Here is a 14,965-nt window from a genome sequence, read left to right as displayed (position 1 = left end):
TAGCTTATCAACTTGCTTTAGATATCATACCAGTGTCTAAAGTGAACATTTTTTACATTAGATGTTCAGTACATATTTAACACAGATCTATTCACTTCAGTGCTAGCAAGATCTTCAGATTTGTACGTTGTTATGCATCGTGAAAATAAAATAGAGTATCTGTTGTTAGAAAACAGAGTTAAAGATAAGGTGCTGCTGGACAATTCTTTGATTGGATAACCTATGAAATAGCCCTCGTTATTCTCTCTCTGAACACTGAACATAAAGCTAGCATTTTCAGACGATATGAGCCCGAGTCAGCTCATTTGTCACCATGTAAAAAAATAGTTTATAGGTTCCTCAAGCTTTCATCTCCAGATATGAGTTTTCACTCAGATACCTACATCACAGTTTACATGTAGTTTATGCATCTAATTGTTAACCATAATCCAAGAGCCCTGACTCTCTTGTCCACCCACTCCTGGATATGTTATGTTTGGTGCTTAACAGGCTTGTATATGTTGGTAGATGAAGGTTTGCATCCTCACAGACCCAGGCATCAGACACCTCCCTGGGGATGGGCTGAGGATGGGCTGGGATGTGGGTCTGTGGCTGGCCAGAGCTGTGGAGAGCCAGAGACCAGCCCTGCTAGGGTGTCAACCATGGCCCTGGGGGGCTGAAATGGGGACCTGGGACATGGGCAGGGTGGGGGGAGTAGACAAGGGCAGTAAGGCTTCTTCCTGTCCTTGGGGCCCTAACACTTATAAACAAACCTCACAGTGCACAGAATTGTTTGTTCTGGGCTATAATGGGTATGGTGTGTTCAGGATTAAACCCTCAGAGACCATCCTGCATGAAACTACATATTTATGTCACAAAGGTTAGAGAATTTAAAATGTAAGGCGATTGTTTACAATTAAACTAAAATACTGGCCTTTTTGAATTTTCACTGGCAAGTTCCTTAATGGACAATGATAAATTTGGAAGAAAACTGTCCCCCATGGTTCACTTTGTGATAGTGGAGGGTGGCCAGGGAGAGCACATAGTCAGAACATCTGTGGGAGGAGAAGACTTCCACTCTAAGAGGTCTGTTATACACACAGGGAAAACAAAACTAAATAAAACACCCAGTATTATTCATTTTGATAACAAATCCCAAATTTGAATCCCAGTTTCACAAAGGCAAATCCCTACAATCCCTTACCTTGAGAGTTTCAGACTCATGCTTCTCCAGCTTTCCTTTGCCTACAAGAGGCCCCAGGATGCCAGCTACTGTGAATCTCATTTACAAGAACCCATGTCTGCTCACAAGGGTTTTTACCTCCCTGTATATGAGGCTACATATACATGTCTGTTTCTGACTTACTCATACAGGATAGAATGAAGGAACTTCCTTTCAGTACTCTTTTAATGGAGTCATGTTTCTTATTTACTCCTTTAAACTACTTCTATGCAAAGATGTAGTCTTTATCAAATGTGATGTTTTATTTACCTAAGAGTAATTGTTGACTCAAACTACGACAACGATGCATCATTCAAGTTACAATTCTGTAAGATTTTATAAGCTCAGTCGGGTTTTATCTGATACCTGGAATGACAAAATTGAAATCAGTCTACATGTATAATCCACTTTTGTAGAAAGGATTTATAAAAATGCCCCAGCATGATGCTGCTATATACAGGGTTGAGAATAGTGTCTGCTTTTACCTGACATGTAAGGACAAGCTTTGACCACTTAGACTTACAGTTTCAAAATATGCAAGGTGTTATTGGTAGAGTTACGAATGTGTTAGCAGATTTCTCCTTGCTACTTTTCTATTTGTCTAATTATTTTATACAATTTCCAACATGAAACTCGTTGTATGCCAAAAGTGTATGGTGCATCTCTGTAACCCTAGTTACCACCACATTTTGTGTTTTCATTTAACAAATATGGTACACAGCTTATAAAACCCCACTTTGGGTGCCATATAAGCCATATAATTCATGTCTAATTTTTCCTAGAAGGGGACATGTACACAAACATTTGAATTCCAACTGAGCCAAGTAGCCAGAGACCTCATCCAAAAAAACATTGAGATATAAAATGCAATTCAGAAACTTTAACAGCAGTTAAAGTTCCCATGATGGAAGCTGTCTGAAATTCAGTGGACAAAACTTCCAGCTAACTCATGAAGGTGCATCAGAGACCTATGTGGCAATAACATTTCAGTATATATCCACTGATTTTTTCCATCTGATTCACCAGCATTTCTACAGCATACATCACTCAACAGATATCAAGAAATAGTGTCTTTTAACAGCTAGAAAGTTAAGATTCCCTTCTTTTTCTCATTATTCCTGTATTATGTTCTAAAAAGTAACAGAACATGACAAAAAATTACTGCTTTTGAGGCTTGTTCTTCCTGAAGAGATGCTCATTTGCTTTGTGTTGTATCCATGCTTGTATAATTCAGTATGAGACCTTCAGCCTACATGCAAAAAATAAAAGTCTTTTCACCCAGAGTCTTAAACTACACAAAACCTTGCTCAGGTCACTTAACATGGCAAGGTAGTTTCTGATAGACTTTAATTCTTAACGTCTTATCACACAAAGATATCAAATAAGTATATTAATTGCATGTTTTACCTTACAGGTAAGGTAACCTCAAAATTACCTCAATAAGGCAACATAAACCTCCAGAAGCACAATGCTTTCTCCAGGATGACAAAAGGTTTATACAAATGAAGGTCAGTGTGTAAGTACTGTGTAGACTTCATGCTAATTCACTCTTTGTCTTATTAAGGAGTGTAAAAATATCAGCCTGACAGATTATATTCGATAGCTTTATGATGGAACCTATTTCACACTACAAAATGTCCAGAGACTGTAACATTTACAAACTAAATATATGAATTCTATAGTAATTTCAAAACCTGCTTTTTAACAGTGGGATCAGGAATATGTGGAGAAAGCATTCAGTAAACCTAAAAGCTGATATGTAGAATTCTCTTCTATGTCTTATAACTTCATAGACTTTTTCACTGACCTGGTTGTTTCTGCCCTCCAGTGCTTTGATATACTCAGTATCAGCGTTCCACAGACCTACTGGTTTTGGTCTTGTTGAAAGAATTAAAGATATAATCCATAATCGTGAAACATCCTAACTTCCAGACTCTGGCTATGAAGTAGGACAATCATGAGGAACAGAGCAACTGCTCACCTTAGCCAGCTTCTGTGTAAAGGTGCAAAAAATGCAACCACAAAACACAGCCATGCATTGAATTATGTGGAAATCTTCAGCTGCACTGGGGTTGAGTAGAATTCTGGTACAGATTCTTCCCCATCTGTATTTACCTCTTCAACAATTCCTTTTGGGAGGAAGACTGTAGGTTCAGTGTTCAGAAAGGCTTGAGAAATTTAATTATTCCTGATTCCTACAGATGAAATTTAAAATGATAGCAGCTTCTTTCAGTATTCAGTGCATATCCTCAGAAAGTAAGTACAATCCAGATATAAGAAATGTAAGGATTAGGCTTTATGTGTTTCCTTTTTTTTTTTTTTTTTATTTTTCTGTTGTGATTTTTCCTTCCCATCACCTCTTCCCTCACAAATGTCATATTATTTATCATTACAGGTTTTTTTCTCTGAAAACTACTTAACACTGGAGAAGTGAAATAGAGGTTTTATTGAGCTTTAATATATGTTTCTTCATTTACTATACTCCCAGTGTTCTAGTTATAGGAAAACAAGAATGCTAAATAACCAATATGTAATTTCCTAGTAACCAGCTCTAAAGCTATTTCTTTGCTTTCCCTCTGTTTCTAAACCATAAATTATATTTAGAGGCTTCTAAGAGAAAGTTCACATTTGTTTTCATTTCAGTTTGTTTTTCTTTGCTGTCTTGTCATTTTTCTTGGGTTTTGGGGTTTGGATTGTTTTGTTGGTTTCTTTCCCATTTACATTTTTGTAATGTTAAGCCATTATAATATTTTCCTTCTGATCATTACAAATTATGAGTACCTATTACATAGACATGGAATAGAGAGCTTCACATTCTAATTTTCCTCTGGCAAACAATTTTCCCTCATGAATTGTTTATTTTCTTCTTGACATAATCTGAGACGTGTTCTTTACAGAAACCTATTTGTGGACTTATTATTATTTTACAAGATTTTCTACATCCAAATGGCATTCCTGGTGTCATTGCTACAATTGGCAAAAACGCTATTCTGCTAAAAAAAGTATTTTTTTATTGGCAGGAAGGTTTTTTTTTGGTTTTGGTGATACACCCTGTATCTGTATTGTACGTGTTCCCAGTGCAGTTTTCTACAAACTGTAATAGTGTAACATTGGATCACACCTTGTGCATTTTTGCACATTCTGTCATTAGTGCAAACAAAGCAGAGAGAATAACCTGTTTGGGGGGTGTCTGGTGAACTGTGCTTTCCTGTTTTCTTCCTTATAGATTTTTATACAGTGTTGAACTGTTACTATTGTTTATGAAGGAAACAAGAATACTGAAAATCTTGTCACATCAACCTTCCCCAGCAAACCCAGTGAAAAAAATAATTTATCCAGAACTTTTTCCCAAGACAAAAAAAAATCAGATTGTCTACCACTCTTCCTTAGTACAAAAACAGCTCTTTCAAACTTAGAATAAAGTAGGAATTGAGATACAAACAGAAAAACAAACCTCAACATAAATAATTGAGAAAGGCAAAAAATGGATATAGTCCAAAGCAAGAAATATAAGTTTAAGTCATCAGCTGTGTTTTAATAAAGTAATTCTCTCCTCTAATAATGTAGAAATGTATGGAAGCCTAAGGACAGGATCAGAAGTTGATATCCTGAAATTAAGACACTTACATCTCTGTTTAGTAGTAGAAATGTGGGTTCCCAGAGTCATCTGTGATGATTAACACTATCCCACTTAGGTCCATTTGCTACAGAAGAATTTGAGTCTGTCATAGGTCTTTTTTGTGTTTGCCAGACCTATGCAGATTTTGGAGACACTTTAGGGTGGCCAATTCAATTGAGCTTCTATTGTTTATGATGGGATCTTAGATGCTTGTATTGCATAGACTCTTACAATGAAAACATAAATCAATTCTTAATCCTGAGTCAGACTTTCCTGTAATTTCATAACACTGTTGTTACAGGATTAACTTCTATTTGAGCTAAAGTGGCATCTGGATGTCCCCATCTAGGTTCAGGACTCCATTAACCTAGGCTACATGCATGTATGATCACAGAAATAAAACTCCTTATAAAGAGATCTTATAGGTATAGAGGACTTAATTCAATTTCCTAAACATAGGCACTTACATTTGTGAAGCAGCATGGCACCTAAAATATTCACAAAGGTATGGCAGACCCAAAAGACTTGATGGAGATACATGGCCCCCTGCACTGGCCATTGCAAGTAAAGGCACAGGGAATCTCAAATGTCAGTCAATACCTGTATGTAGGAAAGTGAATTAAAATTTAAACAACATCCCATGGATAGTGCACATGACACAAGGCAACTGTGAGATAACTACAGTTGAAATCAGAAGTACACAGGCACAGCATCACAGTTGTCAAGTGCCTAGGTGTAATAAGACAAAGATGAGTTTTAAAGGGAGATATGAGGAGGGCTATCATAGAGAGCCTCTCAAGAGCATGGAAAGTAGCATCAAAAAATTAGGTTTTCTGCAGTTCATGCAGTTCCCATTTTTGCCTTGCAGCTTTTATGCCAAAACTGCACAGAAGAGTCATTCAGGTACATGGTTTCTTGGACTATGTATATGTTCCACACATCCCAAATTTTACTTTAGCTGGGAATTTGTCACTTCAATGAGAGAAATACTAGAATTTGTCAATTCAGGAAATCTTTTGGTACATCAACAAATTGTGTGGAGAGAGCTCCTCTGTATGCAGTCTGAATAATTCCCTAGAGCTAACAAATTATTCCTTGCAGACAAATGACTCAGTGTGAACATGCAGACACCAGTTTTCTGTATTTTGAATCACAGTCTGGATGCAGGAACACAGAGCTGGAACAAGCTCAGAACTGATACCTGTGGTCTGATGATGTCTAGTTAGCACTGATAGTACAACACTTTACTACAAGGTCAATGGACGATATTAAGTTTCTATCTTTTATGCAACCAGAAAGTAACTAGAACACTTACCCAGAAAGTCAGAATGTTGAGGTGCTTGAAATTTAAAAACAACAAAGCTATAGCCAGGCCTTGTAGCACAAGAGTTAGAGATAAAGTGAACTCAGTGTGAAGATGATGCACCTCTTTGAAACCTAAATTAGCTGGAAAATATGAGCTGGAATACAGGTGTACCTCTTCCTAATGCCCTAATCATAATTCCTGAGAAATTTTCTCACTGAATCATTTGAAGACGCTCCTTATGGGGGGGAAAAAATCTTTACTGGTTTATTGATAATTGCAGAGAAAAATAGCATCCAATGCTAAGGAAATTATTAGCATGTCCTCTAGAAAATTAAAGCTGAAATATTCAATGGAAAGAATAACATTTCCATGGTGCTGTGAAATCCAGCCCACTTTAGCTACATTTTCCCTTCTCTCTCCAGTTCCTGATATTTTTCTATCCTCTAATTCTTAGGAGAAATGACAGCTGAAGTCCAATGCATGGCCTCTGTCAACAGCCTAGTTGTCCTAAAATTGGACATCAGACCAGTGTGCAGAAACAGCTTCAAGGCATTCAAAAGTGATGGAAAGTTGATGTGCCAATGTTCCATTCTACTCAACATCTCTGTGACTCTTTGAAAGCTAAGCTGTTGTCGTCATATCAGCACCAGAACAATAATAATCATTCCTGTCCAAAGGGACCTAGTGATAACTTCATGTGGTGGGTTTCACACAATGGCATATAGATGACTTTTCATCAAGATGGTTGTTTATGGGTTTAGTGCTCCTCTGCTGTATTCCTCTCTTGTTTGTCCTCCCACACAAGCTCCGAGATCCAAACATGAACAAAAGTTTTGGCTACTACTCAGGGTATCTTTTCTCCCTGGGATTCATGAGAATTACATAGAAATACACTTTGAAAGCACAAAGAGCAAAGTTGGGTTCTTGAATTCTCAACTGGTGTGAGGGCAAAGTCACACAAACAACTTTTGAATATGGAATGTGGAACACTCAACAGAGCTCCCCGAAGCATTATCATGCATGGAAAGCGTTTCATCGTCAAATCCTTCTAAGCTCCACTGCATACTGTGAATGTACAAGCAGGGTACAAATGCTTGTAATTTTCATGTTCCCTGAGTACTTGGGGAATTTTAATGAATACATGTATAATTCATTTTAAATGTGATAACTGGCATGTGGCATACCAGGAACTGTGACCTGTTCCATTGATGTTAATGATAACAGCCTCAGCCAACTGTCATGATGAACCTCCTTGAACCTTACAATAGCTCATATATTTTTCCCTTGCTATAAATGTTTTATTTTACCTGATATTGTAATGAAATTGTCAAGATAATGAACAGAGTAATCATTTCACATAAATGACTAACTTTAATTAAAAATCACAGTGTTGACTGCTAAAATATGGGGGTAACAGACCATTGATCATATTACAGAGCACTGATAATTGAGATGTGGCTATAGACAAAGACCTGCAAACTCCACTTTACTGAAGGACATAATGTTTGCTGTCAGTAAGCAGTAGTCTCAACACATCATTAGCCCATATATATGTAATTCTTTACTCAGCTGTTAAATCGACAAGGACAAATACTACCTGTTATACCATCTCAGATGTAACAGTTGGAATCAATGAGGCAAATGCTAAGGTGAGGGATGTCAGTGTTCTAAGAATGTGGTTTCCAGGAGCAATGAATACAAAAGAGTACTTGTTCTGGCCGGTATTACATTTGGTACCAAGGAGCAGAAACTCTCCCATTTTATGGCATACCATTCCACAGCTACCTAAGCAAGTCACACTCACTACAGAGAGAAACTGAAGCTGGCTTTTCTGAAGAATGTCTCAAGCCTATACTGTTCTGAATGTAGTGATCTGTTTCATGTCTTGCTATTTTCTGTTCTCACAATTTTTGTCATAGCCACAAGCTTATAAACTCATCACATATCATAAAGACAGAGCTGGATAGTACTTTTGACAAGTTCAAGGAGTTTCAATTAGAATAATCATTGATTCTCATTCTCTACTTCTGTTTTGGCAGGTAGAAAGAGTATAAGAAAAGAGAATTAATCAAATTTGGCTTACAAATCAAAATTATGGTGATGCTGAAAGATCTGACAGGGTACAGAACAGTTTGCAGCTGTATATGTCTGGACATTGTAGACATGGTGTGAAATGCCAAGGTTTTATGGGACTCAGCACTGATACTGTCTTCTCAAAACTCTCTTCTTTCATTTACTACTGTCAAGGAAATCACGTCCTTTCTTCCCATGTATCTTTATTACTTTTTGGCTAGAGCATGACACCAGTCTGTTTGTAATATTACCTTTAAAAACCACACAGATTTCCCAGAAAGACACACTCACTCAGTGTACCTGATTTCTCTTTGTACCAGTTGCCAATTTACTGTCAGATAAAAATTGGCATTTCAAATTTCTATGTAAAGCTCTACATTGTATTACGTTTTTAGCAACATTTATCTTAAGAATGGGTCTCTGAATCAGTATAAAATATCTTTTGGATCCCATCTCAAGCCATATGGCAACCCACATTTCTGTCTACTATGATCCCATGGATACTTTAGTTAGCTGTTAATAAAGGTTTGAGACCTATGAAATGGTCCTCATCTGATGGTATGTACAAAAGTACCCATACTAAGTTCTAAATAAAGCAAATTATGTTCACTAATCAAACCCCTGCTTCTCAGCAGCTGCATTAACTGTAAAACGGTATGACTGCAGCTCGCTTGTTTTAGAAATTTATTGACATAATTTTTTTTTTTTTTTGGTTTTTTGTTGTTTTGTTTTTTGTTTTTTTTTTTTTTTTATCTTGAAGGATGATGATTCTTTAAAATCAAAATTTATCACAAAGGAAATTCAATCTCCAGCAGCACAAGTAGAAAGATGGAGGTAGAATTAATATGGGATCCTACCAGTCAGACATATTTTGACACTGGCTGCTTTAGGTCAGTTTTGAGCCATAAATTTTCCAATAATTACAAATTAAAGGCAGCAAGGCATTCTGACAGTTCTACATTCAGAGACACTAGGGCTTTAGCTTTTCCAGAGGAAATTGAGATTTGGGAAGAAAAAGGAGGAAGGTATTTCAAAGTAATATGAGACCAAGTTTTAAAATATTGTATTGTTGTGCAAAGTGATAATTATGGTTTTTGCACAGTCATTGTTGCAGAGTCTCTCAAAATAAACATGAGAAGTACTCAAAATAAGGTTTATTTTGAGCAAAATTATTTAGCACTCCAGCAGATATTAATAAACTACAGGTTCAGATGTCCATGAGATGAAATTATTACTACCTGGCCAATTTAGTAATCCCTAAATTTTAAAATGATAATCCAACATGTGCAATAACTCACCTGACAAATGAGAGCTCTCAACCTCAAGGAGTTTCCTTGGGCAGCATCCTGACCCAATGGGAGAGACCTCAACTGCAGCCTCACTGCTCCAAAGAGGACTGGCTCAAAATGGCTCCTCGACAGGACTCCATTTATACCTAAGCCAAATCTGATCTGTGGTCACATCAGCTCTTACTGACTGAGGGCCCCAATTACTGTAAAGACCCAAAAAGAACGGAGTGAAAAAGAGTCAGCAATCACTGTTTCCACAATTGGAAAGCCCCATCTTTGTCAGGGCGAGTGCACCTGCCACAGTTGTACTCCAAAACACTACTGCAAATCTCTGCTCTAGAATAATCAATGTGGATTACATAGAATCATTCCAAACACTGAAAGGGTATGGTCAGGCCTGGCAACAAGTGTATTTAAACAATATTTCTCTAGGTCAGTCTGTATGTCTATAGATCAGTCTCTACGGACAGGTTTCCTACAAAACAGCCCTCTTTGTATTTAAATGTACCCTTACACCAGACTTGCATTTCTTTGGGAAATCATACCGGGACCTTGGGATATATCACGCTATTTATTCATATAGTCAGAGATAACAGGGATATATGGAAACTGGGCAGTACTGAACAATTTGTTCTACCAGGACCCATCAATGCCCTTCAGAGAGATGACCAGCAGCCCCCTTGCACTGCTTGTGCTCCTACAGAAGCAGAGGCAAACAATGGCAACACTGAAAATTAAGTTTTGGTGAGTGAAAGTTAATGGTTGGCCTCTTTTAAAGCTGCATCCCATATTCTCACAAAGTGAAAAAAACAAACCAAACTAAAACAAAACAAAACAAACAAACAAACAAACAAACAAAAAAACCACAAACAAAAAACTAGAGATCAGCATGAGTAAGGATACATAAATCTGACTTTATATAATCAACAAGTTAAAGAGGTGTTTATGTACCAGATCCTTCTGTTTATATGGCCATGGAAAAGAATTTTTGTGATATGGATGTATCCTTGACAGTTACAATGAGACCAACTCACTTAGTCACCATCACTTTGTAACGACATTCAGTCATCAGTCAGGACGTATCTGAACAAATAACCTAAGGATAAAGGATTCCATATCTATTACTTATTAGAAATCTCTTCTGGCTGTATTTTTTTTTTTTTTTTTAATGAAACAATAAAAGTAGCTTTAGTTAAGCAAATAAAGATTTAAACATATTTCAAGATAGGTAAACACATAATTACTTAATCAAGACCTGTGTAATTTCAGAAGGACTATCTTTCACAGTAAATCAACATTTACCTACCTTTGAGCTTTAATAAACTGGACAATGAAAGCTGAATTTCAACTAATGTCATGCTTAGGTTATACAATATATAAAATACATTGGAAGAACAGTATGAGGCCAAGCAAGTTAGAAAGCTAGTACCTTGTAATGTCTCTAATAATAGACTTTGCGCTACTTTTCAGTCTGCTCTAAGGTATTCAGTGTTTCTAAGGTATATCTTTAGAGGTTTCCATTACTGTATATATGAATAGCAATAATAATAGTTATAACATATATAACAGTTTATATCTTCTAAAGCAGAGATGTTAGCAGGTTTGGGTTTTTTTAAATAAATAAATATCTCTTTGAAATTAAGTATGATACTAATGTTATGCATGATAGCATGATATTTATTCTATGAATTCTTTCACTACTTAATAGATGTTATTAATTCAGCTTTAAAAACTCAGAGTCTATAGTATCTCATAAAAGCAAATCAATTTACTTTAAGTGGTAAAATTAAAATCTGTTTCAAGGGGAAAACTAGATAGGACCAAAGACAAAACACTACATTATACCTACAAGGAGAGACATTCAGAAATGTCTGTCAGATAGTGACATGCAGATACATTCTCCCCTGAGCAGTGTAACCAAGTAAGGTTCCTTTTTCTAAGCCCATTAACTTCATCATCAACCTTTGTTAACAAAAAGAAATTTTACTGAGTCTCACTGTATATGTGAATGGCAGTTTATCTCTTCTGGGTATAAATACATATAGCTCAAAGGTGAGAAGTTAATCTGAGAAGAAAAAAATGAAGAAATAATTGTTTATTTTTCTGGTGTTTGTTCATGGTTAATATTAGAAACATGATTGGAGAATATTTCTTTATTATGGCCCACTAAATATGTATATTCCTTATACAATAATGAAAAATTTAAAGGAAGTTAATATCAGACTGTTTCTTATATATCAAATATTCATGACATAAAATTTCTCAATAATTTCACAAAATTTAAAGCGCTGTTAACATCTAGCCATCAGCTTCTTCACTCTCTCAAGAAATTCTCAGATTACAATTGTGTCCATTATATTTTTTTTCTTCTAATATTACTGTTCTCTTCATTTAGTATATTGCAACTGTAGCTCCTTTTGAATATGTGGAAAACCAACTGTGTCAGCATTTAGTAAAAAAAGTACAAGAACAAGATGGGTCTTGAACTGATCTGTCAGCCCGCACATGCTGCAAAGAAAGGAAATAACACATAAAGTACAAGTTAATATTAGCAATCTATATTTTACAAGGCTTTTCTAATTAAATCAGTGGAATTGTTCATGCTCTAGTCTTGTTCTTGATAACACAGATGTTTTTCCATGTTTTTTTACACTCTCGACATCATATTTTTAAGTAACACTAGCCTGCCAATAAAAATTTATTCTTTTCAATTCTCATAGATCTACATTTACCAAACAATCAAACTGTATAATCTTAATTGACTTCTGCTTTGTTTCCACCTTGCAGTAACCCAATGTCAGTTGTTCAACACTATTAATTTTCAAGTGCTATAAAGTCTAACAGGCTGTCAAAATCATGCTGTCATTGTATTGGTAAAGAGATTGCAAGTAAGCATGTGAAGGAGCTAGTTTTAAATGATTCCTGTCAACTAATTTTCACAAAAGAGAATCACGTATTTGATGTGAGCCTAGCTGAGGTTCCAGTGGTCTTGCCATGTTAGTGGAGCCACTGTGACCATTGCTAGCAAATTTTCATGCAAAAAACCTGGAGCTGTCTGGAAGATGAAGGTGACTCTTTTGATTTAGAAGAAACGTACTTTCAACAAAAAAAGCTTAATTTCTAACTCCACTGCCAGGTTGTGATTCCAAACTCTGCAGTCCCTATGATGGAGAGTTTCCAAACAGGTTGTCTTCTAGACATCTTCACTGGGAAATTAAACAATACTGTTGTCAAAACCTCACTTTTATTCAGAATATGACATGCAGAACACATTTTTTTATCTATTAAATATATATACAAAATGATCAGTTGGGTAATTCAAATGTTAAAACTACATATTAACTTTTCCTGTTTGTCCTTAAAGCAGTCATGGTCCCTGGAATTAAATGAAAGAAAAGAAAAACAATTTCTTAAGAAATTCATGGTGTTTCAAATTCTATCTTGTTTTGTCTGTGCATGGGTTTAGCACTCACTTGGCAGGGTTTGCAGAGAGCAATTGTACTTTATTAAACCAACTGATACCAATGAAAAACATAGGTGAGCTTTTAGGCACACAAGCCTTTCTTCAGACTTATAGTCTATTCTCCTTTCAATGGCAGATTTTCCTTTACTTTTCAGTAAGTAGACCAAGGAATCCTGTGAGAAGTTATACAACATAATTTACTTTTTTAAACACCCTTACAGTACTCAAGTACACCACAGTTAAAAAAACAACAACAACAACAACAACTCCCAACAAACACAAAACTCCACAAATCCTTTAAGTCAAAACCTTAATATGAGGGAATTAAAGCTTAAATTTCCATAGATTAACTTAGATTTCAGGTTAAGGTCATTTTATGAAAGTTTTTAAAAACACACTTTGAGACTTTACGTGTTGATGGGAAAAATTATTATTTAATGCCAACATAGACACCAATCCAGGAATAGGATCTGGGTAAGCAATCTATTTTGCCTTCTTATTTTAACTTCTTTTGAACTGGCAGGATTCAGCAGAAATGCAACACAGGTATACAAAACCATTAAGATTTATAAAGTCATGTAATGTCCCTAAAACATATGGCTTTCACATAAACCAAATGTTCCTTCTCTGCCAAATATAAAAACTGGAAAGGTATTTTGTGCTTGATCATTTTAGTATGCATTCTTAAAATCACCATTTAGTACAATTTAAGTATTTATTTTTTTTTTATCAATCTCTACCTTATGATACTTATGATGGAAAAGAATAATAATTTTCCTAAATAAGTTTAGAGTTCACCACCTGTGCATGACACACAATGGAAAGAATATACCCAACTTTTAAGCAACAAAAAGAATAGCTATTTTGCTCATATTTCAAACTAGTTTGACATGTTATATGCTGTAAAAGAGGCCATATCTTTTGACATTCATAAAATATCCATATTATGCTATAATACACATGCAACTTGTTTGTTACTGCCTATTAAAAATATCTATTAAAAATATATTATTCACTATAAATAAATGTCTTGGAACAAAATTAGATTGTTTTTTCAATATGAGCAACATATTCTGCTACTGTTAATGTCCACAATCTATTTAGGTTCTGTGTTTCAGATGCAACCTTTAGTCACTTACACTGCTGGGAAATGCAAGACGGTGGTCATTTCATTGGCTGTTTAACAGAGTTAATTCCATCATATTTTACCTGACACATTTTCCACTGATATCAGAAGAAGAAAGGAAAGCCATGCTCAGGTAACTGACTTAGTATTTCTAGTTTTGCTTTGCTTCAGAAATTTGTAAAAATGGGAATATAGGAAAAGGGAATTTTTGGAAGTTTAATGCAATCTCACAAATGCAATTATTTTAGCAATTACACTAAACACTAGACAACATCTAAAACATTCCCCAGGGCCATTCAGTTCACTTTGCTTACTGTTCTGTCAGCAAATTCACGAAAACCTTTCTGATGCTGACAGAATCGCCTATCATTTTCAAAGTGCACTAAAGCAGTCTCACCCTAACAGAATGCAAATTTTTGACCACAGTTTAACCTCATCATTTGAAAAACAAAGACAGATCAAAGGCAAGACCTTACTTCTGAATTAGTCTTTTCTTATCTCAGCCTCGAAAGTGTCAGCTACATTTGTGCTTCTGTCAGATCCCATCACTGAAGGTGATCAATGCTATTCATTCAGCCATGGACCTTCTGATGAGACAGTCTGATTCCTTGTATCTCTGGAAATGTTTCTCACATTTAATAATTTTGAAACTATTTAGCACAAGAGATAAAACTACTTAACATTATTAAGTTTTTGGGTTTGCTTTTGTTGTTTGTTTGTTTTTTGTTTTTTTTTTTTTTTTTTTTTTAATAAGGAGTAAATACTTGAATATTACAATTTCATCTGCTTTGGGTCAGATACATTGTCACAGAGAGCAATTAAAAGATTAACATTTGTTATAGCTAATGATCAGATCTACCATATATGAAGCTATTCTTTATCTAGAGT

This window comes from Tyto alba, unplaced genomic scaffold, assembly GCF_018691265.1.
Source record: "Tyto alba isolate M040663 unplaced genomic scaffold, T.alba_DEE_v4.0 Super-Scaffold_2, whole genome shotgun sequence".
NCBI classification, from domain to species: Eukaryota; Metazoa; Chordata; class Aves; order Strigiformes; family Tytonidae; genus Tyto; species Tyto alba.
The sequence above is the reverse complement of the archived record's forward strand: the minus strand, read 5'-3'. Positions refer to the sequence as shown.